Genomic DNA, 27,766 nt, shown 5'->3' on the forward strand with positions numbered 1-27,766 from the left:
TTTTCAAACTAGGAAAATCAAGAGGCAGTTTTGCTTCTTTACATTAGAACCCACATCAACAAGATAGCCGTCTGAGATTCAATATCCTGCTGTGTGGACTCCTTTTAGTTGCTATATTGTCAATAGCCCACTGATACACATATTTGGCTGTATAGACGTGTTTTGCTGGACATTGTGTAAAAAATAAATGGTTTGATACATAAAGTCAATCACGGAGACTTCGAAATGTTCGCAAAAATCCGTTTTCTTCTGTGATATAGGCCTACATAACCATTTCCCTAATAACTTCAAGATGAGGTGCTAGATATAAATTAACAGGCTTGACGTTATATGTTCAATAAAAAAATTTGTTTGTCAAATTTGGTGTCATTGTTGCGATCATATACCCAATTGTGTCGTCGGAAGCGCTGTGCCTTATTATTACATTCGCCACCACCTTTCTTTGTCTAAATAGATTTTCAGCACTCGTTGATATGAAATCGAAGGCGCATATTTTAAAGACACGGCCACGTATTTCAAAAAATGCAGTTGAATAATTAGTTTTGAAATAATATAAGTCAACCCAATTTCTACATAAATAGAATGCTGTTAATTTCAGGAAAAGTAATTTTGTTGCTGTTTATCACTAGTATACAGTTATCAGTTGCAAAAGACAGATGACGATTGTACGATATTGGAGCTAAATTTGAACTAAAACTTCGGGGGGGGGGTCCGGGAGGGTCCAAAAGGGGTCCGCGAATACAAAAAGGTTGAGAACCACTGCTCAAGTGCATAGTAAAAATATTACGGCAAATCAGAAACCGCCGAAAATGTAAAGCTTTTCGAATATAGGGCTGGCGTTTAATATTGCAAAACACAAACAAAAAGTCTCGATACCATTTAAAAACACCTCTGCCTCTGTTCAATATGGTATTTGGTATTTGTTGTGTAAATGTATGGGTCGAAAAGAGCTTATGATTGGATGATGATAGAGAATCACTGTATTCAAGTTCACCGAAAGACTCACTCATTATGTATTACAACAACCCAGGTTTAATAATAATAGATGATTTCAATGACAATATTTTATCTGTTGCTATTGTATGCTAACCGTGATTTCACTAACTAAAGCTGAAATTTGATTAATTTATGAAAATGAGAAAAATTAATACGGAAAAAATCTGACGTGACGGAGAAATTATTAGTGCAGAATCGGATTCAGAAACCATAAATTAGCCTAAATCAATCATTAAATTTTTGACTCTATTTTTTCATCAAAATTCGTAATCCAGTGTTATCTCCGTCTCGGTCAACTTTTGCCCCCTTAACTTATGATAAATACCTCTTAATAAAGGTATGTTTCATTTTTTGCTGTTCGATTTGTAAATTTGCTTTACTGAGAGTGATATTCCAATTTATGGTGTTGTATTCTGTTACGAAGGTATCGTGTTTTTGCTTATAATTGTATTTTAATGTCAAGCAAATAGTGCTTTACCCCCTGACACGTTTTCGGTGAGAAGTTTTTTCCCAAAAGTAAAAAAAATGAAAAAACACATCATTGAAAAGCTGATAAAATTATCTTTCCAACGGTATATAATACGTCTTTATAAGAATTTCTTCTCGGTTGAGCGAAAATTCTACAGGACTAATATTAAAGACTATAGCTTCAGAAAGTGAGTTGGGATGAGATCGGGTCCTACTGTTTTGTTACTTTCCATTTCAGATAATATGATCGCAACTTCTCCTTTACTTGTCGGCTCAAGAAAAATGGATTTCTGAGCGCCAGGACTCAAGTACGAGAGAAAGTCATTGGAGGAGTTTGGTATTGAAGCTGCAAGATCCGGACCAATGTTGCAAAAATACTGATTGAACTTTTCTGCTATACTTCAAGCTAGTCCTTGATCATGCTGCCATTCTCGAGTAGCTCGATGTCAACAGCGCTCTTGGGAGCATTACCTTTAGTTAGGTTGATAATTTCTCCAATGGTTTTCCATGTGTTCTTGGGATCTTTGGAGCACTCTTCGAATCTTTTTTGGAAGTATGCTTTTTTGGCATTTTCTTTCATATGTGTCACTTGGTTTGCATATTTTTGTACACTTTTTTGCCTTCGCTTGTGCCTTGCAGATAGTAGCAGTGTTGGGACGACTCGAGTCATGACTTGACTCGAGTCAGACTCGAGTCACCTTTTTTGGATGACTTGACTTGACTCGAGTCACTTCGTTGAAATGACTTGACTTGACTTGACTTGACTCGACTTATCAAAAATGTGGATTGACTCGTGACTCGAAGCAAATTTCACGAGTCAATTTCAAGTCATCAAGTAATCGGTGTCGATAAAAATCACAGTATCTCTCATATCTTCGGATTGCTCACGAAACGCTGGTGTAACCCGTGAGAGCGACCAATCATTCAATGATCGTGTGTTTTACTGACCTAATTGTTCTCTCACAAATATATTGACCACAGAAGAAGTGATCGAAGCTTACACAGCTTACGTTGTCGTAAACTAGTAGTTAAGAAATTTAAAAGCAAAATATCCATTACTGTTCTCTGTATTCTTACCTTGACCAAACATCTTGTTTTATCGGAATTCAATTCAATTAAATAGTATATTCATATTGAAATGAACCCGAATATTTCCGGCTGACACTCGTCAGGGGTAATCGTCAGCAACTAGTAGAGAATTGGAACGAACAATGTATATCGACAATCGCATCACAAAATATGACGTCACCAGCATGAAATTTCGAATGAGAGAACGTTCTATGTACTATTTTTAGGTGATACACGAACTCCTTTTGTTGACAGAGTTTTGGTTGGTGTATTTTGATAAAAGTTGATTGCAAGGCACACAAATGGAATTGTGAACGACCTCGACCTACGATTCGAAAGCGGTCGTCTCGATAATTATTCGCACAAATCGGATTATCCAACAGATGTTTGCCGATGGCAGAATTAATGGCCTTTGATCGATCAGCATCAATCTTAAGTGGATGAGTTAAGGGTGAGCTTTTCACATCGCGTGACGCACGTGTTCTGATAAATCTGGGGACATGTTGGTTTATGCGGTCCTGCAGACGTCTTGACGTTCTTCCCACGTAGCCACAATCACAGTGGCACCTATATTCGTACACTAGATTACTTTGTTGAAGTGCAGGAAGCACGTCTTTGCGTGTTGAAGGGAGCAGTTGTGTTGTTGTAAAAATCACATTGGTTTTGACTGTATCGTAACATTTACCGACTGCAGAAATCAATTGTTTTTCAAAGCGGGTGGAAATGGGGCCAATCCAAGGTAGATGGATATAAACATCTTTTATTGTTCGTGCGGTGGGCTCTGCTCGTTTTTCTGCGTTGAATTGCGTTAATTTCCTCTCCATGCCGCGGCTGATGACGTGTTCAGGGTAACCGTTATCAAGTAAGATTTTTCGGATGTAGTCAAGTTCTAAACTCAGTTTGTTACCCGAACATATCATCAACGCTCTATGCACGAGTGTGCCTATGAGGTTAATTTTTCTGCGCCGAGGACTAAATGAATTCCAGCGGAGGTATTGGCCTGTGAATGTCGGTTTTCTGAAAACAGACGTTTCAAATTTGTTGGTATTGCGCTTTTCAACTAATACGTCCAGAAATGATAACGAGTTATTGCGTTCTTTTTCTATTGTGAATTGCAAGGCCGGGTGAAGCGAGTTTAAGCGAATGAGAAATTGGTCACACTCCGATTCATTCCTGAAAATGACAAATGTATCATCTACGTATCGGCGGTACAATAGTGGTTTGGCGGACTCACGCTGGGACAGAAGCTCGCCCTCGTAATACCCTACGAAAATGTTGGCCAAAATAGGTCCCAGGGGACTACCCATGGCAAAGCCGTCTATTTGGCGAAACATGACCTCGTTAAAGCTAAATTCCACGCAGCAAGTTGCCGCTTGTAAAAGTTCAACAAAGACGTTACGCGGGATTGATGGTGGCGGTAACTTACCATCGTACAGCGCGTTGGCACAAATATCAATAGTCTCATGCAGCGGAACGTTCGTAAAAAGACTAGAGATATCAAATGAGCTCAGAAACACGTCTGGATTCGGCAAATCCAGGTCCACTGTGATTGTGGCTACGTGGGAAGAACGTCAAGACGTCTGCAGGACCGCATAAACCAACATGTCCCCAGATTTATCAGAACACGTGCGTCACGCGATGTGAAAAGCTCACCCTTAACTCATCCACTTAAGATTGATGCTGATCGATCAAAGGCCATTAATTCTGCCATCGGCAAACATCTGTTGGATAATCCGATTTGTGCGAATAATTATCGAGACGACCGCTTTCGAATCGTAGGTCGAGGTCGTTCACAATTCCATTTGTGTGCCTTGGAATCAACTTTTATCAAAATACACCAACCAAAACTCTGTCAACAAAAGGAGTTCGTGTATCACCTAAAAATAGTACATTGAACGTTCTCTCATTCGAAATTTCATGCTGGTGACGTCATATTTTGTGATGCGATTGTTGATATACATTGTTCTTTCCAATTCTCTACTAGTTGCTGACGATTACCCCTGACGAGTGTCAGCCGAAAATATTTGGGTTCATTTCAATATGAATATACTATTTAATTGTATATTGAAGTTCTGTACCTCCAAGAAGCTCATGGAATTCAATTCGCATATGGTCTATTTATTCCCCAACCATTGGCGCAGGCTCAAATTGTATCATATCAAAATGTGAGTATGGGTAATGTATTGCATCTTATCAATTCGTTTCTCTATTTTGGCTGGTTAATATAAGCTAAGGCCAAGCAATTACTTGCGTAGTTTAACAGTTCTACGTATCAGTTAGCAACTGAGCAATACAGCGCCTTCTTTTGTGTGTATATTTAACTCGATATTCGTTCCTCAGTTCAGAATCAATGACCAATCAATCTGTATTACAGACAGCTAGCAAAATGCGATGACGTAATCACGCATCATATTTCGAAAAGACTTGAATTGTGACTTGACTCGTGACTTGACTTGACTTGACTCGAGTCACCTCCAAAAATTGAGTGACTTGACTTGACTCGAGTCCCCTTTGAAAATCGATTGACTTGAATTGACTCGACTCGAGTCAAAATGTGCAATGACTCGAAATGACTCGTGACTCGAATGTAGTGACTTGATCCCAAGACTGGATAGTAGTGCTTATGCATCCAATCCCTTGTTTTGATCGCAACTAGTATGTCATGACCAATCAAAGGTTTCGATTTCAAGCGTCTTGCATAGCGGTTGACTTTCCTAATTGGGAAAGATGTGTCGATGGCTGCCAGCAGACATGGGGTAATCGTGATAAGTAATCGTAATCGATTACGGCGATTACAGCATTTCCAAGTAATCGTAATCGCAATCGATTACATTCGAAAAAAATCCGAAGTAATCGTAATCGTAATCGACTACTTCACATATCTATTCGATTTCTTTGTGAAAGAACGATTACTTTTCATTTGTGCAATGCCCATGACATGAACTGAACTATGAACATTCATGAGCAATGAGCATTGAGCAACGAAGAGTGTGAAAACAGGATTTGGATAGCAGAAATGTCTGGTTTTCAAACGCCTCTATAATCATTATTACGTCACAAGTATTAGCTTGGTTCTTGATTGCGTAACGAATTATCCGCACGTAGTAAATAGATATTCGATGTAAATAATGTAGTACTGTGATTGTAAGAACACCCGCTGTGGATTACGTCACTGCACTGATCATTACACACGCCACTACCTCGCAGCAGGATAATAATCACCACACGGCCTGGTTTAATTTCGAATAGTAACGTATATGTACAAATTGTAGGCTACATTGTACAATGTATAGATGTTTTGTTATGCTTAGGTAAACGCAATCTGACCGTAGCTGATTGGCGAGCGGTAGGCCTATTTACGTATACCAGTGGTCGGGAACCTTTTGTGTCCGAAGAGCCATATTGGCCCTATTTTTCCCATCTCAACTCCCAAAGAGCCATACATGGCAATCAACTGTTACGTCACAATTGAAAATTCGTGACGTCATGGTAGCACTAATTCGAACTCACTACATGGGATTCCTCGTGTGCGCCATATTTTCTCTGTAAAAACTGATATTTATTGTTCGAAAATGAAACTCGAAAAGAGAGGTATAAGGTACAGATGGGCCAAGCCTCGCCATTGATGACGCAATTCATCGTAAGTAGCTTGGAATTTAGAATCACTGATATTAATTAAATGTGACTGTCACACTGATTCCGAGAATTTAAATACTTATCGACTTCTCAGTCTTCAAAGTATTCGGGGGTAACATAACGTTGCGCTACACGCCTCCATTTTATCGCCTGTACTACACAGCGCTATACTTACCAATCAAGAGCGAAGATAGCTATGGCGTTGTTTGTAATTCGAGTTTGTAATTGTGAATGTCACATCCACAACAGTTCATTTCACTCCGAAGATAAACAAGAAAATGTTTATTTGAAAACTGCGTTTTTAAATGGGCGTCGCCATGTCTGCTATGCTCTTTGATTATTCAACGTATCGCACAATTCAAGATTTCGAGTCTTGTACATAGAATTATTGAGTGATATTGGCCGCCGGCGTGACAGGAACTTAAATTTGGTGATTTTGATAAGAGGGGAGTCCGAGCCCCTGAACCTGATGACGGCATTGTCTTTACCTCTAAAAGACGTGTTTATGCTGCCACGAGAATAATTATTCTGGCCGTGATGAAAATTTACCAACACGTCGCTGCAATATTGATCAATTCAGTACCTAAATAATTATTTCGTAAAGAGCCATATCTTATACACAAAAGAGCCATATATGGCTCGCGAGCCATAGGTTCCCGACCACTGACGTATACAATGGACAACGATTTGAAATTTTGTACCCGTCAAATTGAACATGACAATTTCTACATCGAAGCATTAAAAACCAGGCTGCTGATAAAAAAATCATAACCGAGCCGTTATTTTCCGTTACTCGTATAACGGCAGATCGAAATAGCCTATATATGTATTAAGTGGATTGCAGTCAAAAGTTGATGTTTACCTTATCATATTCTCATACGGCCCTACTTAAAACGGGCAACAATTGTTCCTTCGCAATTTTATACTCATCATTCGGATATGCCACTAGCCATCCCCTTACACACCATGTTAGCGTGGATTTCAGCTAGAATCAGTACCGAAACAGCACTTCGCCACCGCCATTCTCACAAATGGTGATCTTGTGCTCCCCATAAGGCGATCAATAAAGCTTGTGGCGGGCGAAGTCCCCCAGAACCCCCTTAAAGGCCGGGCTTTTCACAAGAACTGGAAAACACGATTTGATGCGATGGATCCGCTGTGAATTTGCTGTCAAGTCGCGCCAGGCGCGAATATTTAGGCACATAATTTACGACTATAACTTTATTGTATGGTGTTAACTCGTGACCTCCTGTCTGATGCTATATAGTCATGAGATATTGGAGTCGCCCAAACGTAGCGGACGAAAAGAAAACTAAACGAAAAACTTTTGTGAGACGCATCAAAAATTGTCATTTATGCACGTGGTTCATCATTTTCCTCAGTGAGTGCCCCCGGTGGCATTTGTATTGTGGCGCTGAGATTGAAAAGACTATTCTTCGCGACCATCCAGCGCGGCTATGGACAATGGACAAATACACAATGTTTCGGCCAATGTAGCATGTCTTGTTGTGTTGCGGCGCCGTATTGGCTGGCACCGAAATGCCTATTTCTGTGTGAATCATGCCATGGTATATTATGTCATACACAGGAAATGACGTCATTATATCTCATTTAAAAATAAAGACCTTCTCTCATGAGGCCTTTTCATCGCATTGTTGTCTTCCAAAGATAACTTCTCAGAAGCAAAATGAGTGTAATCGTGAGTAATCGTGATTACTTTTCCAAAGTGATCGTAATCGTAATCGACTACTCGCGGATTTTGCTGTAATCGTAATCGTAATCGTAATCGCGTGATTCATAAGTAATCGTAATCGCAATCGATTACATTCATGAAGTAATCACCCCATGTCTGGCTGCCAGCAGTTTCTCACGGACGACTTCAGCCAGTTCGGAAGATCTGATACAGTTGCGACGGAATAGTTCGAATTACGTTCCAACAAGGTTCCCACGATTGCTGCAATAAATCCTCCGTGTCATTCGGAATCCTCTCCCGGTTATTAGGCTTGCTTCTGTAGCCGCATTCTGGTCGTTTTTCATCACGTCACTTACATGGCAGCTACACTATGAAATCTAAATCCTCAGTCGAGACTTCCACTTCTTATTCAAGCACAGGATCGTCACCCAAAATGACATCAGCTGCTACACTGCAATTCTCTGGCAAGGCGATAGTGGATGTATAGTATCTGAGCACGAATCGAATTCCGTTACACCACGCAACTCTTCACTGCCGGACAATTTCCCGGCTCCAACACCTTCACTGACAGAAGCACCAGAACCTTCAACGCCGATAATATTTTGAGAACCAACACCATCACCTTGTAGTATTGACTTGAGCACTGAAATCATTCTATCCTCTGATGCCTGAAACTTGCATTCAGCGATCTCTTCCATAGCTTTCACGCAGTTTGCAGACGTACTGTCGATTCGAGAAATCAATGTACCTTCCATGTCCTCAAATCGTCGTTGCAGACATTCAATTCCGGCCTGCAGCATTACCAATTGCTGTGCTTCTATTACTCCTTCCAATTGTCTAACTTCGCTATCTAGCCAGACTCACTAGCTGATGGACCGCGGCGAATTCTCCATATACTGCTCCTGGCGTGCTCGCCAATGTAGATGCCTGTGTCCACCGTCCAGTATGGAGGTTTATTCAGCACACAAAATATACTGCAACCCGACAGACAATCCAGATCCAAGAACCAAGTAACGGACCACAAATAACGTCGACCGCCCCGATTAGACGAAGCATGACCGATAGCGGACCCGAATAGGGGGGCGCAGGAGGGCTGCTACAGTAACGTAAGTACCCGACTGTGGGCCGCTTGTCGGTGACCCCTCAATTAGATGAAAAAAACAACCTTTATGCATGGGAAGAACAGTTCTTTGATTTACGAAACGCACCGGCTTTTTATAACACTTTTGTCACGAAAAAATGCCAGAGTTTTGGCTGTATCCTTTCTAAATCCTATTCGGTGATACGTACAGAAGCCGTCAAAATTGTATTGTCATTTTCATCTTCAGGGCTTCTGTCGTGTGCGAAATATCTTTGAAATATTGTTTACGCTAATCATCTCGTACGTGGCGCAAAAGACCTAATCGGTTATAAGCGCCACTATTCCAATAATAATAATAATAATAATATTTGGTTGTATTAAGTGTTATAAATCATTAATTACTTTAACCTAACCTAACTTCTGAACTGACGCATCACTGCTGTGAATGCCTGCGAAACGATCTGGATATATCGCACCTGGACGTACCCGCCGTGGGACCAAGCGGATGACCCCAGAGGACTCGTCAACTCCGACCACACAGGAACACCAAAGAGAAGATATTTCTCAACATGGCGCCTGTGCAACACCGAACTGTGGCTCACAAAACAGCTCTGCTGCAAAAGAAAAAAAGAAGAGACACAGATGGAGTAAAGAAGAGTATAAAGAAATAATGAGATGTTACTTCTTAGCCAAATTTGAAAACTCGGCAGGAGTAACCGAAGGAACTTTTCAAAAATGGAAAGAGAGAACAAACAACTCTCCAACCATGACTGCCAATACCCTGGCAACAATGAGACGTTTGTGTAATAAAAAATAAAAAATTATCTGAACAAGAACTCGCAGAAATCGAGGGAGAAATGTGTAACAAAAACATAGAAAACTCTGAGGCAATGGAACTGCAATTCGGCCAAGATGACCTGAACCCACAACAATCACTTGATGACCCGAACATCGCAGAAGTAGAATTACAAAATACCACCGGGCACCCGAATGAATCAACAACACCTAACGATGGCGACATAGACACGGAATTAGAATTGGAGATCAAAAATCAAATCATCGACCGCATGAAATCCACATTGAATGTAAATGACAGAGTGCAGTTACCTGACTTACAAATTACAAAGAAACTGAAAACTGATATTGCAGTAGCGAACAAAATTTTGACAGAAACCATACTACCTGCAACTCTAAATGACAAACAAGGAGAAAGACCACAATGTCCCTTGACAACAATCAACAACCTCATTTACAGCACTGCGGCAGTTATCTCAGAAAGGCACTGCAAAATACCAAGAACTGTCAACAAAAAAAAGGGGAAGGCATACGCCAGCTTGGCAACGCAGAATTGAAAACAAAATCGCAAAACTAAGGTGTGACGATGCGATACTCTCAGAACTAAAAAAAGGAAATGTTTCCCGCAAAGTAAAAAATAAAGTAAAAAGAATAGAACTGGAGCACCAAACCAAACTGCAGTCAACAGAAAAAGTGACAATGTTGCAAGAAGAATTAAAAATGAGAATATGCGCCAAAGCACAACGATTGAAACGATATAAAAAACGAGAAACACAATATCGCCAAAATTTGTTATTTGCTCGCAAACCTGGACAATTTTTTCGAATGATGAAACAAAAGTCAAATCAAAAAATTACCAGCAGCAAAATACCAGCCACTGCAGATGTGGAATCATTTTGGAAGAAAATATGGGAAACCAAAAAATTGCACTACTCAAATGCAAATTGGATACAAGACCTCCACACTGACCATCTACAAACACCAGAACAACAATGGTCAGAAATCACAAAACAAGAAATCAAGGAGGCCCTAAAGAGTTCACTGAACTGGAAAGCAGCTGGTCCTGACCAGATCAAAAACTTTTGGCTAAAAAAACTAACTGCAACACATAATTACCTAGCGGTGACCTACAATGAGCTTTTATCCTCAACCAGCACGCACGAGATCCCAGCCTGGTTCACACAAGGGACCACCTATCTTATTCCAAAAAATGAAAACACCAGGGACCCCAAGAACTACAGGCCAATAACATGCCTGACAACCATGTACAAAACACTCACCAAAATCCTGGCAAAACGAAGCTACAAACACCTAGAAAATCTTCTACCGCCTGAGCAGAAAGGATGCAAGGAAGGCGCCCTTGGCTGTAAGGACCACCTGCTCCTTGACAAAACCATTCTTGAAAACTGCAAGAGGAGACACACTAACCTCAGCATGGCATGGATAGATTACAAAAAAGCTTTCGATTCAGTCCCTCACACGTGGATACTGAAAACAATGCGTATGTACAAAATGAATCCGATCATCATCAGATTTATTGAAAATTCAATGAAAAATTGGCATACAAAACTGTTGATCAAACATGACCAAGGTGAAACAGAAACCTGTACAATTCAGATATGCAATGGTATCTTCCAAGGCGACTCATTCTCACCACTTCTATTCTGCCTCAGCTTAGCTCCACTCAGTGAGTTGCTGAGAAAAAATGAAACAGGATACGTGATGAAAAAAGCAGCAAATTCTGAAGGTCAAAAGATTCATCACCTTTTGTTCATGGATGATCTGAAACTGTATGCGAAATCCGACACGGACCTGAATAACCAAATGAAAATTGTTCATGAGTTTTCGGAAGATATAAAAATGAAATTTGGCTTGGATAAATGCTCAAAACTTACCATACGACGCGGAAGAGCCACCAGCACTGGCGACATGAACTTCAAAATGGACGAAACCATAACAGAATTGAATGCCGAAGATCACTATAAATATCTAGGGATCTGTGAAAGCGACAACATTAAACATGCTGCAATGAAATCAAGTCTAAAAAAAGAATACATCAGCAGGCTCAAGTCAATTCTCAAACCTGAACTCAATTCCAAAAACAAAATCAATGCCATAAACAGTCTTGCAGTGCCTGTCTTGAGATATAGCTTTGGTGTGGTGAACTGGCGTAAAGATGAAATTAAAAAATTGGACACAAAGACGAGAAAACTGATGACAATGCACCACATGCATCACCCAAAATCTGATACACAAAGACTGTACATCCCCAGAAAAAAAGGTGGTCGAGGACTACAAGAAATTGAACAAACCTTCAAAACAGAAATCATCGGCTTATCACAGTACATCAACAACAGCGATAACATTTACTGCAAACTCATTGCACAGGAAGACAAACAGCGCAAAACAAAATCTCTGAGCTATCGTCACGACAAGTACGCCAGAGAAGTCAACTTGGAAACAGCTAACCTGTACACTGCAGAAAACACTGTTGCTAAACCCACAACAATAGCAAAAGCAGCACGAGTCCGATACAAAAATGGAATGCTGAAAATGAGAGAAACGATATGGGAGTCGATGCCTCTTCATGGACAGCACAAGAAGTTAACTTCACAGCCCCATGTAGACGAGCTTTCATGGACCTGGCTATCCAGCTCTGGCCTGAAACCGGCAAGCGAAGGATTCATTTTCGCAGCACAAGACCAATCGCTTCCTACAAAATACTATCGCAAAAGAATTCTGAAGCAAAACACGGACGGCAAATGCAGAATGTGCCACAACCAAAATGAAACTGTAGCACATCTCATGTCCGGCTGTGGTGCACTTGCAGCTACCGAATACACATGGAGACACAATAGGATTGGTCACTACATTCATCTTGAATTATGCAAACATTTTAACATCACCACTTCGACAAAAAATTGGTACGATTACAGCCCAGCACCAGTGACAGAAAACGAACAAGTAAAAATTCTGTGGGATGTACCAGTTATAACTGACCGCGAAATCAGGAGCAACCGCCCGGATATAATCGTCAAACTAAAAAAGAAAAGAGAATGCTTATTCATTGAACTGGCTGTCCCAGCTGATCACAACCTACTGCAAAAAGAATCAGAAAAATACTCCAAATACGCAGACCTCAAAATGGAATGTTAGAAATTGTGGCGATGCAAAATAAACATTGTACCGATAGTCATTGGTGCTACAGGGGTCGTGAGCAAAAAACTCATGAGACATATCCAACAAATTCCGGGTAACGTTCGATTCGACATGATCCAAAAGATCACATTATTGGGCACTGTGCACATTCTTCGGAAGGCCTTGAATGCACCACTGGACTAAAATTACGCTTGTGAATCACAGCATAATTTCTGTAATTTCGATTCTTCATCTTCAATCATCTCTACCTCTGCTCTGTAACCCTTGCCAATTCTTCATCTGCTGCAATTCTGTAATCTGACTTCTCCGTGTATTGCATAGGAATAACAATTTGAATGTATTACTGAAATTTTAAAAATTTACTCCAATCTCGCCATTTTCCTTTGGGGGCAGGTTGCTCCCCGGATTAGGTGTGTATCTACCAGTTTTACTGTGAATAAAGAGAATAATAATAATAATATAATAATATATAGAGTGCCGAATATAACAATATATCATTACTACACTAGGGCCCTGTACATAAAATGCAATAAAATATAAAAGTAAACGATATGTATGAAATATGGAGTGCATAGTTAAAGGGCGGAATGAACACTATACTGTAGCTCAGGGGCGGGCAACTTCTCCATCCGGCGGGCCGGATGAACATAAGGCGGGCCGGAATCGTAAATTGTTTCAATATTCTAGGGGATCTCCCCTCCGTGAGAAAGAGCCACAGATCCGTCCGTCCTACGCGGCCATGCCCTTTGAACATACAATTCAGAGACGCACACATTCCTACGATTGTGAACTATATCTGGATTGGGCAATCGATTCACGGGCGAGCTCAAATCGTTGATATGAATGTGATCAAAAATTCATAGTGCATATGGCTTAAAGTCGCTCGAAGCGCGAATTTTTTTGCATAAATGAATGAATTTGATCAATGATATTGGTGAGTGTCTGAGAAAGTGCTTTTTTTCCAAAATTTACATCACGTATAATTGTAATTTTGAACATTGATCGTGGCATAAAAATATACTATACATTCATGAGCTTATCGCAGACTATTCACTTCGGGCGGGTTCATTCTTAATAATTACTTTGTTGAAAACTCCTGCAACCCAACGGCTTCGGGCTATTATAGTGTATCTATGATACTGTATTCTCATGATGAAGACACGTATGTAGATGTAGAGACACTAAATCGCGCGACGGTCGCGAATTTTTTTTAGTTTGTATTCATCTCCCCGGAAATATTCCACTATTTACATATATTACGAATATTTTCGAAAATTTGGGAATGACATGGCCCCATTCGCTCCTGGCCCCGTCAATGCGGTGAGCATCACTTGTATTGGAACGTCGCTTTGTTTTGCTAATGTTCATGATCGTAAATGTTTGCGGCTAATTGCCTGTAGATGGCGACGCGGGCCACATCATCACGTAAGACCGTAAACTGTCGGCGGGCCGCACAAAATCCCGTCGTGGGCCGAATCCGGCCCGTGGGCTGTATGTTGCCCGACCCTGCTGTAGCTCTAACGCTCGCGTGGATAACACGGTCTTGATTTTGCGTTTGGAAACATATAACGAGTACATATGGTCTGATAGAAAATGAAAGATTGTTCCACAGAATGACGGCCGAGAGAGAAAAGGATCTCTCGTCGTAGGTCGATGTTCTGACTCTTGAAACTGACAAGAATTTTTCCGACTGAGAACGTAGTGCTCTTTGGGGATTATTCAAGTATTCAAGTTCGAGTTTATTCATAAAATTTTCATCACTTCAAAACAAGACAACACTGCAATACAATGAATGATAGGAAGATGCCGAAACGACTAGGAGTAGTCTTAAGATGTAAAGAGGAGGCATGTACTTGTACACTGAATGGAAGTATAAGAAGGTAATATAAAGTGGCAAGTGACGGGGAGGGCGAGATCAATATACGTCAGGTCGTGGTCCGGTAAATGGCGAGGGCTGACGAGTATTATAGATTGTCACTAGCTCACGAAGATACGCTGGTACACTTCCCTCCATGCATTTGAAGACGTACAGAAGAAGCTTGTATTCAGACCGACATTTCACGGGTAACCAATGAACCAGACGCCCCGTGCCATTTGGTGGAAAAGGTGAATTGATTTCGGTCGTACAACTACCACTGGCATGTGCCATCCGTAAATATTTTGGATTTATTTAACTATTTTTATACGGGGAAGCGAGTGGCGCAGTTGGTTAAGCGCCAGCGTCACGACACCAATGGCTGTGGTTCGAATCCCGGTTCGAACCATCTTCTATGTGTCGGAGGTTTATCTGGGCTCCTCATCGCAAACCTCACTCTCTCTCTCAAAAAGCCCAGTATGATTGTGAACCGCGCCAGTACGAAGTCGGCAGTAAAGAAAAGTCCGGATGCATGAAAGAGAGAGAGACTCACGTTGGAGGCGCGCGAGTGTGGAAGTCGTCCGGAAAGAATACGAAAACCAAAGAACCTGAGCATTACTAATATGATTCTCGTGGTGTACATGATCTTAATAGGCGATAAACACCACTGCTGTATGCGTTAAATCAGTGGTTCCCAACCGGGGAGGAATTCCCCCCTTGGGGGGAATTTCGCCACTTTTAGGGAGGAATTCTGCTTTAGAATTGTAACGGATTTCCCAAATTGTTCATGTCCGAACTGTCATGTAGTTATATCCGAATGTATGCTCCTTATGGCTATTTTTTGTTTGCTGATAGTATATTCAAATGCTATTTGAAATCTTTTTTTCACATTCAAATCCCCACTTTTTTTAAACTAGTTCAGATGTGCTGCAGTTTGCAAGACAATTTTGTAGGCCAGCAATCAAATCCTAAGCGAGCAAATATCGTGTCGGATCTATCACAACAAGGCCTCTAGTGAAAGAATTTATCTTATATTTTCAGGTCAACATTTTCAGACAGTGACGAAATATTCCAACGTCATCGATTCAAGTCAAAGAGATCGCTAGCCTTACTTTATTTTTAGTGAACAGCTACCCGATCGAAAAAAGACATGTTAAACTTGGTGCAATGGTACCGAAACGTAATGGGTGTCCTAAATTTCCATGAGCTCCAGCAGGGAATCTTATCACGTGTATGTTATGTATCAGGGCTGTAACCAATAAGTCACGAGGCTCCGAGTCACAAGTCAATCTCAATTTCATAGTTTTGACTCGAGTCAAATTGAGTCATTTTCAATTCACCATTGGGTCAAGTCCGAGTTCAAGTCAGCGATCAAAGGGTCGAGTCCGAGTCAGGGTATTATGCTCGAGTCCGAGTCCAAGTCACACTCAAGTCAACACTGTTTGGTGATATTGAATGATTTGGATTTATGTTATACTAATATTCCTCACTTTTAGCAGTTTGACATTGTCAAGTACCAGGATCAATGGACAAAATTCCATGAGAGTGATCACTTTACTGTTCTTCGAAATTACAATATAATGTCGGTCTACCGGCCGTTTTATAGTCTCGAGTCATATGGCTTGGTTCTAGTCATGCACAGTGACTTGAGTCCAAGTCGAGTCAATACCCAGATTGTCTCAAGTCGAGTCGAGTCGTTTCCATATTTTGAGAAAATGACTCGAGTCAAGTCGAGTCATCAGGAAATGGTGAATCGAGTCGGGTCAACCCTGCTATATATGAAAGTACCAATATTATTGGCCAAATGCATACGCAAACTTGAGAAAAAAATTGCGATACCAGTAAATTTATGGATAGTGATTTTTCGCAGTAGTTATATTAGTGATTGGTGCATGGTAAGCCGAAAACACAAACGGAGGTGTGGGGGTCTGTTGAGTCAAGCCTTCCAGAATTTGTTTGATTGGGACCAAGACCATTGTTTTTGGAGGTCTACAAAAGTATTATTACAGCACTGCTAGAAACAAACGAGGTAAAAATGACCTTTTTTAATCATCGGGCAGAATTATTCCAAGGGGGGAATTTCGGCTTAAATTTCGGCCAAGGGAGGCACGAGATGAAAAAGGTTGGGAACCACTGTGTTAAATAAACTAAACTAAACTATCTTCATATACTATAAAATTGACGAATGTTTCTGTTTACTACCGCCAAGTTGAAACGAGTCACGGCATATTGGCGTGATTCTGATAAAAAACCGTTGCTCCAGTCATAAATTATGCCATAAAGCGTTATTGCAGTGTTGAGATAAGAGTTAAATTTACTGCTATTTATCTAAGGTTGCCTTGTACAGTGTAGGACTACAATGTACATATCATGAGCAAGGCAGTGTGCTTAACAGAATTAAACACTGTTTGTGGTTAGCGGTCGGACGAATCAGAAATTTAAAAAAGCGGCACACCCTCGAATTAAATTGATGTGTAGCAGCAGATAATAACTTGAAATACTGTGTGACTAGAAATTTTTCCAGTTTATACTGCGCGATCCTATGATAAATACTTGTGTAAGCTCGGAACTTTCTGTTTACTTTACATGGACTACTGCAGACCTGGGCAAAGTGCGGCCCGCGAAACTATTCTGTGCGGCCCGCGAAAGGTTGCTTGGAATTCAAAACTGAGAAGTGGCTTTTTAAATGACCTTTGCGATAGGCTGTATCAACTGAACAGGAAATTAGCTTACTTTGATGCCTATTCCTTAATATATCACGATTACACAGCCTGCGTACCTCGCATACTCCAGATCCCAAATAAAGGCCATGTTGGAAAGTATGAGTAACATTTGAAGTCACAAGAAATCACTCTTTCCATATAGTTTAGTTCAGGGGTTTAGTTCACCATCCTTTTGGCAACCACAGGTTACTTTTGAGTACTGATGGAATCGACGGGCTACCATTTACTCCTGTCGTTTACCCGCAATAGCCTGAATTTCTGCTTTTGTATTGATAGCACTAGGCAGGAAACACATTGTGGTAAGACTTCTAAGAGAGTGTTCTAAATCACAACATCTCATTTCAAATAGCTAGCCACCAAGACTTTTTTAGAAATCACGAATTACTTCACACTATGTTTATATCAATTATGCAACTGTCAGCTCAAATTTTGAAATAAATCACATCACACCTTAGACTGGACATCATGTTATCTGTTCTTATATCAGTCAGTGGGAGGCCTGGCATTACAGGCTATCAACTAGTGCGCTGTACTCGGGTATGTAACTGGACACTGCAACTCTGAGTGAGTGTTCCAGATATCCATTAGTGAGGCGTGTTCTGTGTTGGTTTTTGATGACGTTCATGTCCTCAAAGGCTGATTCACAACGATAAGTTGAACCAAACACGCCTGCAACCTTCAACCTTAGGCTACACTACTGTACTTTCCCGTGTCAACAAGGCTCCAAAAGTATTCTGCAGCCTTATGGGCTTTGAGCTGAAGATCATTTTGCGGGGTTACAATTTCAATCTCCAACCGTTCACCATCCAGACATAATAGATTTCATTATGCCTGACAGCAGCATGGATTACGGATTTTCTCATTTTTGGCAGGAGCCGGTTTGAAGCAGGATCAGTACCTTTTCTGATACGGCCGAAGTCAGATCGGAGCCGGATCAGTACTTTTTACCAATAATACGACGGCCTCAAACTCTTCCACCCTCGAATGAATAGTTGAAGTGAAACTTTCACAGAAATAAACCAATGCTAAATCCAAGCAAAATAACTTCAGATAAGGGTTGGGTTTGATCTTCGAGTTTTTAATGTCCTGTTTGCATTGTTTCAATCAATATTCAATACCATCCAGTGAGTAGATAAATATTACCGGGTTTTTCGGGTCGGATCACGGTCATTTCCTGAATTCAGTCAAGGAGTAGTACCAGAGCTTTTAAAACTAGAAGCGGAGTAGGACCAGAGAATTTGTCTACCTGCTTCCCACTAATGTCTTCCTGAGTTCCTTAGTGCATGTCAAATTAGTATTTGAATTAAAAAGTTGTACTCGATTTATACCGCGGTATAATTTTGATATAGGTTCTGGTTGTGACACGATTGTTGATATTTAATGTTTTTACCATTCTCTACTAGTTGCTGACAATTACCCGGGTTCATTTCAATATGAGTATATTATTCAATTGTATACTTTCGCTTAAGGCAGTGGTTCTTAACCTTGTCTCAAGCGTCCCTCAAGCGGCGCTGGCGATTTTGAAGGGACGGAAACGGCCAGGGGGTGATATGGGGGGCGATGATATCAGGGGAGCAATATGGTGGGTGCTAAAGAAAAATGGCTTCGCAGTAGATGACGTAGTATTAGGGCATATCATTATTGAGTATTCAGAGGAGATTAACATTCCACAAAATATGTCATATCCTGAAATTTTTGGTCGCGCTATGCGACGATGTTTGCTACATATGTTTTCATAAATGTAGTGGGTTATTATAATTCATGTAAGATAAATTGGGAGTACTTTTAGATCGCCAATTTCCCATTAAAGCACTGCCATCACGCTTGATAGGGTTGCTTTCAACAAAATGTATAGATCTAGGTATTATATCCTGCAGCGCATAGCGTGTGGAACTCGAAGAAGGAGGCACTGTATATCACTTTTGAGAATGAGATTCCCTTGTACATAAAATATGTTTCGAACATGTGCGCGAAATGAATAACCAAACATACTCGTATTTGAGAGCTACAAAATTAAATCATTAGAATATTTCTTCATCGTATCATAAAGGATGATACTATCTAGTGTTGTGGTCCACAACCTCACATGAACGTTATATAATATGAGTTGCTTTGTTTGGAATACATTCATGTTAAAGTTAACGACCGGGCACAGAACTATATTCAATGTGAGCAGATATTTGAATCCCTTTCTCAGTTTACTTAAGTAATTACTTCAGTCACACAATGCACTAAAACAAAATCCAATACCATTAATTTCCCCGTATTGCCAATCGCAGAAGTGAATTCGGGATGGTTCGAACCACAGGGTATGGGACCGTACCTGATTGTTGTTATAACAACCTTGATTTGACCCTGAATATAGCACATACAATTATTATATGTTTATTATAGTCGAGTGGTCCTCGAGAGCGCGATTGAAGCGCGGAATATTTCCAATACTCAATTCCCGAAAAGACCGACTAAACTCTGGCCAGGACCGAAACTGCTGAAACTTAAACCCCAAATATTGGGGGTGAGCTCGAAAGGTGCCCTAATTATATCGGTGTATGAACATAAATTACACGTAATGTTTAGAAATAGGCATGTCGGCGTCGGACATTACAACGCCACGATGCACGATCGCATATGAATTTCCGGCTAATAAGGGACTCCGAGAAGTGTGCCAAAAGATCGTCAGCGAAAAAACCTTAGCCGAAGAGAATTACCCTTATGTTGACCGTAAACTTCGATGTATATAACTCTAATTGTCCCTATGTGCCTAAATCGCTCTTGCCGAATTATCATGCCGTAGCAATCTGCACCCCACAGGACAAATAAAACATCCATCAGATAAAAATTATTAGCCAGTGAAGAAATACCAATTTTGAATCGCGTGCTTACTTTAGTTTAATACGTTTATGCGTTTCAATATCTTTTGACTATATAGTGGACAAGAGGTAACAAAATAACAACATGTAACGAAGTAATTGTACCAAGCAGCACGCACGAATATGTTTAATTATTATTTACGTGACCTTCATTTTCCAAGACAACTGCTCACTCAGCACTACTGGTAAATCTGATTACGTGGACTGAGAGTATAAAATGTTTAGTGCGACATATATATGCGAATACCACTTACTCTTTCATGCATTATTGAAGATTTTGATGCCTAGGGCGACGAGGCCACACACACTTTGCTGACCATCAAAATCAAGCGACGGGTTTGTTGGGAGCGAATCCCCCAGAAGTTTGGTTTATCACACTATAGATGCGCAATACAATCGTTTTAGGGTGACTGACATAATGCTGCTACGGCCCTCTTTCTTACCCATTGTCTTTATTACAGTCCTTATAATATGGGGCGCGGCGCTAGAGCCAGATAATTTTTGAAAGGGGGCGCTGGAGGAGAAAAGGTCAAGAAACACTGGCTCATAGCATAGTAATTAGAATTGGCCAGTAACGCCAGTAGCTCTCTTACTCGGGTGATAATAATTTTAGACTACTTGTAATGCTACGTCAATATTTTCTCTTTTTTAGACATTACTACTTCTTGAGGGCCAATGATCCCTACTTTGAGCACCTATGGTAGTATCAGACGGGATACTAACATATGTAGATTTTTACCAGTTTGTTCGTATTATTTCAGTAAATTGAAAATGTGGTCGGAGGACGGCTAAATGTCCTATTTTTAGAGATTTGGGGGCCTTTTTTTGTCAACACAGTACTATTGGTGAAATTTTTTTAAGAATCACTAGTTCTGTTTTCCGATAGTAGAGCCTTCAGAATTTTTGAAAAGTGTCCTCTTTTTTGGATATCAAAATGTAGTAACCCTTAGTAACAGTAGCAAACTAATTATATTATAGGATACTATAGTGATTCTTATTTTCTTTGCTGGATATCTGCATTGCAGACTACAATTCGTAACAAGTTACTTTAAATAAACTTCCTACTGAGGGGCAAGTAAGTCTTATCATTATGAACAGCGCATTGACTACGTGATCTAATCTTCATTTTTAGAGCCTGTCATACAGTTTAATCCCTGATATTTCTGATAATAGCAGTTTGCAACAGTAAAATATTTGATATGATTCTATTTCGAATAAAAGCGATATAATTCCAAGAACATCACACTTTTAGGGCGGTTCATATGTTCGCAGGGAATATCGTTAATTAATCTCCGACGAAACGACCACCAACAATAACCGATTCGCTGAATGATTGCCCTAACATAGCGAACGAGAGAATTGTTTATGATTCCCCGGAATGCTGCAGATTTAGAATGCCGCGATTTGGTAACGTTTGCCCTCTGGCGGTGAGATAATTATGACTCGGCTCGTTTGCAGAAATACTATTGAACTTTCCCCTGAATTGATCATAACATTGACAACAGTTCTAAGATTATAGGGTACTTTTGGTAGTTAATTCGAGATGAATACTTTTCGAAGAGCGAGGTACATATTTGCGATTAGCGGAAAATTCATAATGGGGCTGCAAATAGCCTAGGTGCAGTCTACGAAAATAAATCCAGTTACCGCCGTACAGAGGTTATTTTGCCAGGTTAACATGACAACTTTTCTCAAAAATGTGATGCAAAAATACCCCAAAACTAATTTACACCTTACTGAATTCAAAGTGTGAAAAGCAGTTAGGCCAAAAACTGTTAAGTAGGAATTGGAAGTAACCAATGATATATATACAATGATTGGAAACTGCCACGCCCCCTAACGCTGTAAGGTTTACTCCCGCCGAAATCAGCGTGTGCGCGGATAAGGTTGACTGCATACACTTCATTGAGTAATGTTGACCGTGGTGGAGTACTGCTATCACCTTTGCTGGCAGTTATTCCACTGTTTTTTCGTTTGTTGGTTGATTGTTAACAGGTTTTGCGAGCATAGTGAGACAGTACTGCATACTAAGGTCTAATCAAACTTCCGCCAATGCGCAATATTCAGGTACTGACTAGCTGCTTAGGTTTTTGCACCTGTGGATGAGCGTAAAAAAGCTTGGAAAATTAGGACAGATTGAGATTCGAACATTTTTAAGCATCAATTACGCCATCTGATATCTTGAAAGCGTAACTGATTAAGATGCTTTTGCGAGTCATCTTATTGCTGGTGGGTGGCCAACCTGAAAATTCGATGAGACCCATTTAACAGAAAGCAATTTTATTGAAGGCTACTATAATATTTATAACTCTTTTTTCTCACTAATAGTTGATTGATGAATAGTTGGTTGCGTCAGATGTGAGATAGTGTTGCATACCAGGGTGTGCTAAAACCTCTGCCAATGCGCATTTGTTTAAAGTTCCAGCAAAACGTTTTTGTACTGGCGCCAAATATGAATGGGCAGAAAACCTTGAGAAATTTATAAGGAGCATGCGTCAAGATCGTGGCTGGATCAATTGTACAAAAAAAAGACGATTTAAAGATTTGCGAACTTCATTCGCGTATGCAAAGCTTGGCAAAGATGCGGGAGATTTTTGCAGCTCAGCTTCTCTCTAATAGTGTTGCGCGTATTATGCGAGCAGGAGAGGTGAGGCTAAAGAAGCTTCTGCATGGTTTGCCGGTATTTACTAGTGCAGTGGTTCTCAACCTTTTTGACCTCGCGGCACCCTTTGAAAATGAAAAATAGTTCGCGGCACACTAGCACAGGGGTTTTCAAATTTTTGGCTTTTGGCACCTGCAAACTACCAGAATACTTAGCAACACCTACAGTTGTACACAGGTGGTTTCTGACGAAGTATTTTTTACCTGTACGGAGTACTCAAGTAGGGTTTGCTCTACTTCAGAGGCGGAATTACGGTATCTTGTATATGTCTGCGGACATGTCCCAAATACGTCTACGAATGGTATCATTTAACATGGAAATCTTTTTCAATTCTTCCGTCTTCAATTCAAACCGAATAATAACTTCCCCCGCTTCCGTGTGAGGTTTTGAAATTTTAGCTGTTACCTGCGCTATCACATAACTGGACTGCTGCGATCACGCTGAAACTTCAAACGTTTTGGTAAACGACTTACATTGGTGTTTTCGCTCATCCAAAAGTCTTAGATCGGCGATATGTCAGATACGTGTGTATGCTTTTTAAAGCGCGTTTTCAATTCACTTGGTACCATAGGTTCATTTGTCAATTTTGCAGATAATGAAGCCTAGGTCACATCAAGTGAGGCCTATATTTACATAACTGTAGCGTTATAATAACGCTCTTTCTTTTCTAATATACCTCCATTGCCAAAAGCTCCTTTTTTACTGCAATGGTCATCACCGCGTGACTTCCTTTCTTCAAAATAAGCTTTTTCATTTTATTATTCTCAAAAGCAAACTTTATTACGTACAGCGTCCCTCATATAGCTTACAAAGCCCTGATAGAATAATGTCGTCGTAATCATCGGGCCAGAATATCGTACCTTCTTGATTACAACAAGCAGGACATATCAAGACGACACTAGAGGGGAGCCCTTTGATTTAGTAGCAAACGACGTCACAGAAACTTCGGGTTGCAATTAGATACTCTTTCATGAGATTTGTATGGCAATAAACTCTGCCCACTACCGCATTGTCGATGTAATCCATCGCATGGAACAGGTCAAGCACTATCGCCACTAATGAATACAGAGGCCTAGAGGCGTAGGCCTATAGAAGGATGCCAAACGCATTTTCCCGCAGATCGTGTAGCACGAGTGAGAATAGCCTCGCCTTATCTTAAAAGTTCTACAGGCAGCCACCCGCAGTTCAATTATAGGTCCAACAAACCGGGATAATCACCTCAGCGGCGGGTTCACTTGTAAACTGATATAATTTGATCAACCTTACTTCTCAATTTAATTCAAATCCGTCGCCGGTAACATAACGTCGCTCTCCGACCCTACATTTTACCGACAGTGCCGGCACGCAACCTAACAATCGCAATGTGGAAGGCTATGTATGTAATTCGAATTTGTAAACGTGAACATCACCCCCAAATGAGTTCATTTCTTGCTTCTTGCCGCCATGTCTGCTCCTTTCTGTGATCAATCAACGTATTGGGCAACACTGAATTGAGCATTCAAGGCACGCGATATGTTGGGTAAAGCGAATTCATGAGGGATGTTGATTGTGGGCATGACAGCAATTTTGATTTGTCAAATGTCCGAACTTCACATCGAGACCGATTTTGATTATAGATGGTTTGCTATGGATTAGAATTATTTTGCGCATATTTTCAAAATTTCGAAGAAATCGCTTGCGGCACACTTGCGAGACCTAAATGGCACACTAGTGTGCCGCGGCACACCGGTTGAGAACCACTGTACTAGTGGTTCGACATTATGAATACATCAACCAAGTTCAGCTACAACGCCAACTGAAGCCATATTGCAGTCCAGACGATTCACGCTTGGACTGGCTGGAAAATGATTTCTTGCCTAAAATGCGAAAATGGATAGATTCTTGTGCTGAAGGAACAGCAACTTGGGAAACCAAAAACTTCTTGAGTCTCGATAACCATTTATGCATTTACTAACCATGGACAAGTACGGTCAAATAGCCGAATCCTTATTCTGCACTTACAGATATTAATGAATTCGGTGACACCTTGATATCATATAAAATTACGGAAAAAGAATGTTCCCCATCCTACCAATGATTCGGGCAAGAGCAAGCAAAGATGGACAAATAGCTAAACAAGGCAGATTTCATCAAGAGTAGATACGGCATCATTCGGGTCGTATTTGGCCATTCTTGAGCCAACGAAAGCGAGTGTACTGCTGCATTATTAAGGACATCATCCAAATACTTTTCCCAAGTTGAAGATGACAAAACTTGATATCTAGCACTGTTATTGCTTAACAAATCAGGCATAAACTGTTTTAGTTGTCCACATGGTTATTTTTGCATTGGTCTAGTTCTGTACAGTTGCATATTAATGTTTCTTTTTTTCAAATGCCCGCATCATTATTTCGGTCATATACACATGAATTAGGGATTTGAGGATTAAATTATGTATTCGTAAATGTTCTATATCTGTGAAGTGTATGTATCTTCCTTCCTCATTTCTTTACATAACATGATGGAATCCTGAAAATTCAATTCTGTATTGTAAGGCATCGAGATTTTGTGGAATGATCATGGATAGGTGACTTTTTTCAGAGGTGGGTGATGTATGCAGCGTTGCTACTGAAGTAGTGGAAGTATTGCTACAATGATTTACGCAGGTTCAAATAGAAGTAGCGAAAATATAAATCGGTATAGTACTTTTTAAAGTTCTATAGTACTTTTAAAAAGTTCTAAAAGTAGATTTGGTTGTTCGCTCCGAGTCAGTTGGAAATAGTCACTTTTGAAATTGCAGGGTTAAGCTTAGTGACTGCCGCAAAATGGCCATTAAATATGTGCATGCTATTTTCAAAAACCTTCAAAACTCAGGAGATCTAGATATCCCCGGAAAAAAACAAGTTGTGATGTTTTTGTTTGGTGAGTAGTATGAAAACAATCACCCGCGGAAGTAAGCAAACCTACTCGAATACTCAAAATAACTAGAATTACTCCTTTAGAAACTACGTCTGCTTGATATTTAATTATATATAATGTTATTGATTTAGCAAGTTGGAATGAAGGTTGTGTCACTTGCAACAAAGGTTGAACGACCACGACTGTGTGAACATAAGCCTCGTTGGTCGTCACAAGGCTACATCACGGGAATTGCGTATAATTACGAGTCGTCAATTTGTGAATTGGATTTACGATACGCGCATGACGCGCGAAATTTATCTTGTGAACTAGGTGTACGACTGTACGAAGTACGTGTACGTGAATCAACGTTTATATGGCAGCGGTCCGCTAGCATAATCAGAAGAAAAATGCCAGACGCGAGAGAGAAATGCGCTTTTAAAGCTATTCAACACGTTAACGTTAATTGCCACTGATTAATATACTCAATGAATTATATATCATCGCTAGTTCCTCAAAGAAGTATTGCTGAGGAAGCCTTTGTTTACAGCACAACTGTGTATGCGATGAAGCGTGACCAGGAACACGCTGAAACGCAGAGCTCACGGTAGTTTCCAATCATTGTATATATATCATTGGAAGTAACATATAACCGCTTGAGCTAGTGTAAATAATAGTCAGAGCAAAAAGGCAAAACGTAAAGCACTCCCTGAAAGTAGAAATACTTCGTTGATTACTGTTGACTGTGCTTTAGTTTTCAGGAGCTCAGTGCAAATACTCTACCTTCTAATAATAGAAATCAAGAAGCCAAATATCTACGTGACCTAACCTATTCTTTACTACAGAAAAATCAACCCGATAGCATCAGAATGTCGGGATTGCTTGTTTATGTTCGAGGAATCTTATTGTTCAATCTTTGACAAGACGATGATCACAACATCGTAAGATTACTTACCGAGAGATTTATGACTCGTCAGAATCTGTAGATTGATAATGTCACGATTTCGCCCATATAATTTAACAGCTTCAATACAATTTTCAATACAATTTTCAACCGCCTCCCCGACACGAATAATCGTCATTATGATCGAATATTATTTCGTCTACGGTCAGGTCATTGCCGCCTTAATTCCCATTTATTCAAGATTGGGTGTGCCGACTCCCCCTTGTGTTCCTTATGCTGCGTCCCGGACACTGTTTCACATTTGCTAATGGAATGTCGTAAATTTGAATTTCATCGCCGATTTTTGATTGCTCATTGTGCCAATGAAAACGTTGCTTTCTCTGTACAAAATCTATTGACCCTCCATTGCCTAACTATACCAGTTATAGAATTTATTCTCTCCAGCGAATTATTTCTCTGATCTCTTTGTTTTTCTCCGATTGCCTCATTGAATGTATACTGAGCGTGGCGCAAATAACCATCATCGGTTGAAAGCGCCACTTCTTTCCATATTAATAATAATAATAATAATAATTTAACGAATACATGCATGAACTCTTCACAATAATAACATAAACTACCGCGATTTAATCAAAACAGCACTACAGGAACAACAGCTAATCTGATCGTCGAGTCGATTAATGCGCCGTTGAGCAGTGAAGTCACTGCATGCCAACCAGATTTATGCTAGATAATAACATACTATGGCAGGCGACGTGTTTACCATAGAGCACATTTGGTTTCCAACCGACACGAATTTCTTTCCAAGATAGGTCAAAGCATTCGACAAACATTCAAGTGGAAGCAAAAGACGACAACTCTGAAAAATACTCATGTGTAAGTATGGTTGTTGTAGCAGTAATAGGAGGGTTAAATACGTTTAACAGGTAATCGGAGGTGGCTACTTTCATAACTGCTAGATATATTAGTGACCAATGCT

At 40.2% G+C, this 27,766-nt stretch overlaps 2 protein-coding genes across 2 annotated transcripts in view; one reads left to right on the top strand and one right to left on the bottom strand.

The window, feature by feature from the left end:
• The window catches only part of LOC145436443 (uncharacterized), a 512,022-nt gene that overhangs the window by 339,640 nt on the left and 144,616 nt on the right, over positions 1-27,766 (bottom strand). The window lies entirely within an intron of this gene.
• Positions 9,308-27,766, top strand: part of LOC145436382 (protein bicaudal C homolog 1-like) — a 788,516-nt gene continuing 770,057 nt past the window's right edge. The window contains exon 1 of the mRNA XM_080313734.1: positions 9,308-9,325. The gene's annotated coding sequence lies outside the window, so the exon portion shown is untranslated. The remainder of the gene's footprint in view (positions 9,326-27,766) is intronic.

This window comes from Botryllus schlosseri, chromosome 1, assembly GCF_051294905.1.
Source record: "Botryllus schlosseri isolate E-star chromosome 1, Bs_hap1, whole genome shotgun sequence".
In the NCBI taxonomy this organism is placed as follows: domain Eukaryota; kingdom Metazoa; phylum Chordata; class Ascidiacea; order Stolidobranchia; family Styelidae; genus Botryllus; species Botryllus schlosseri.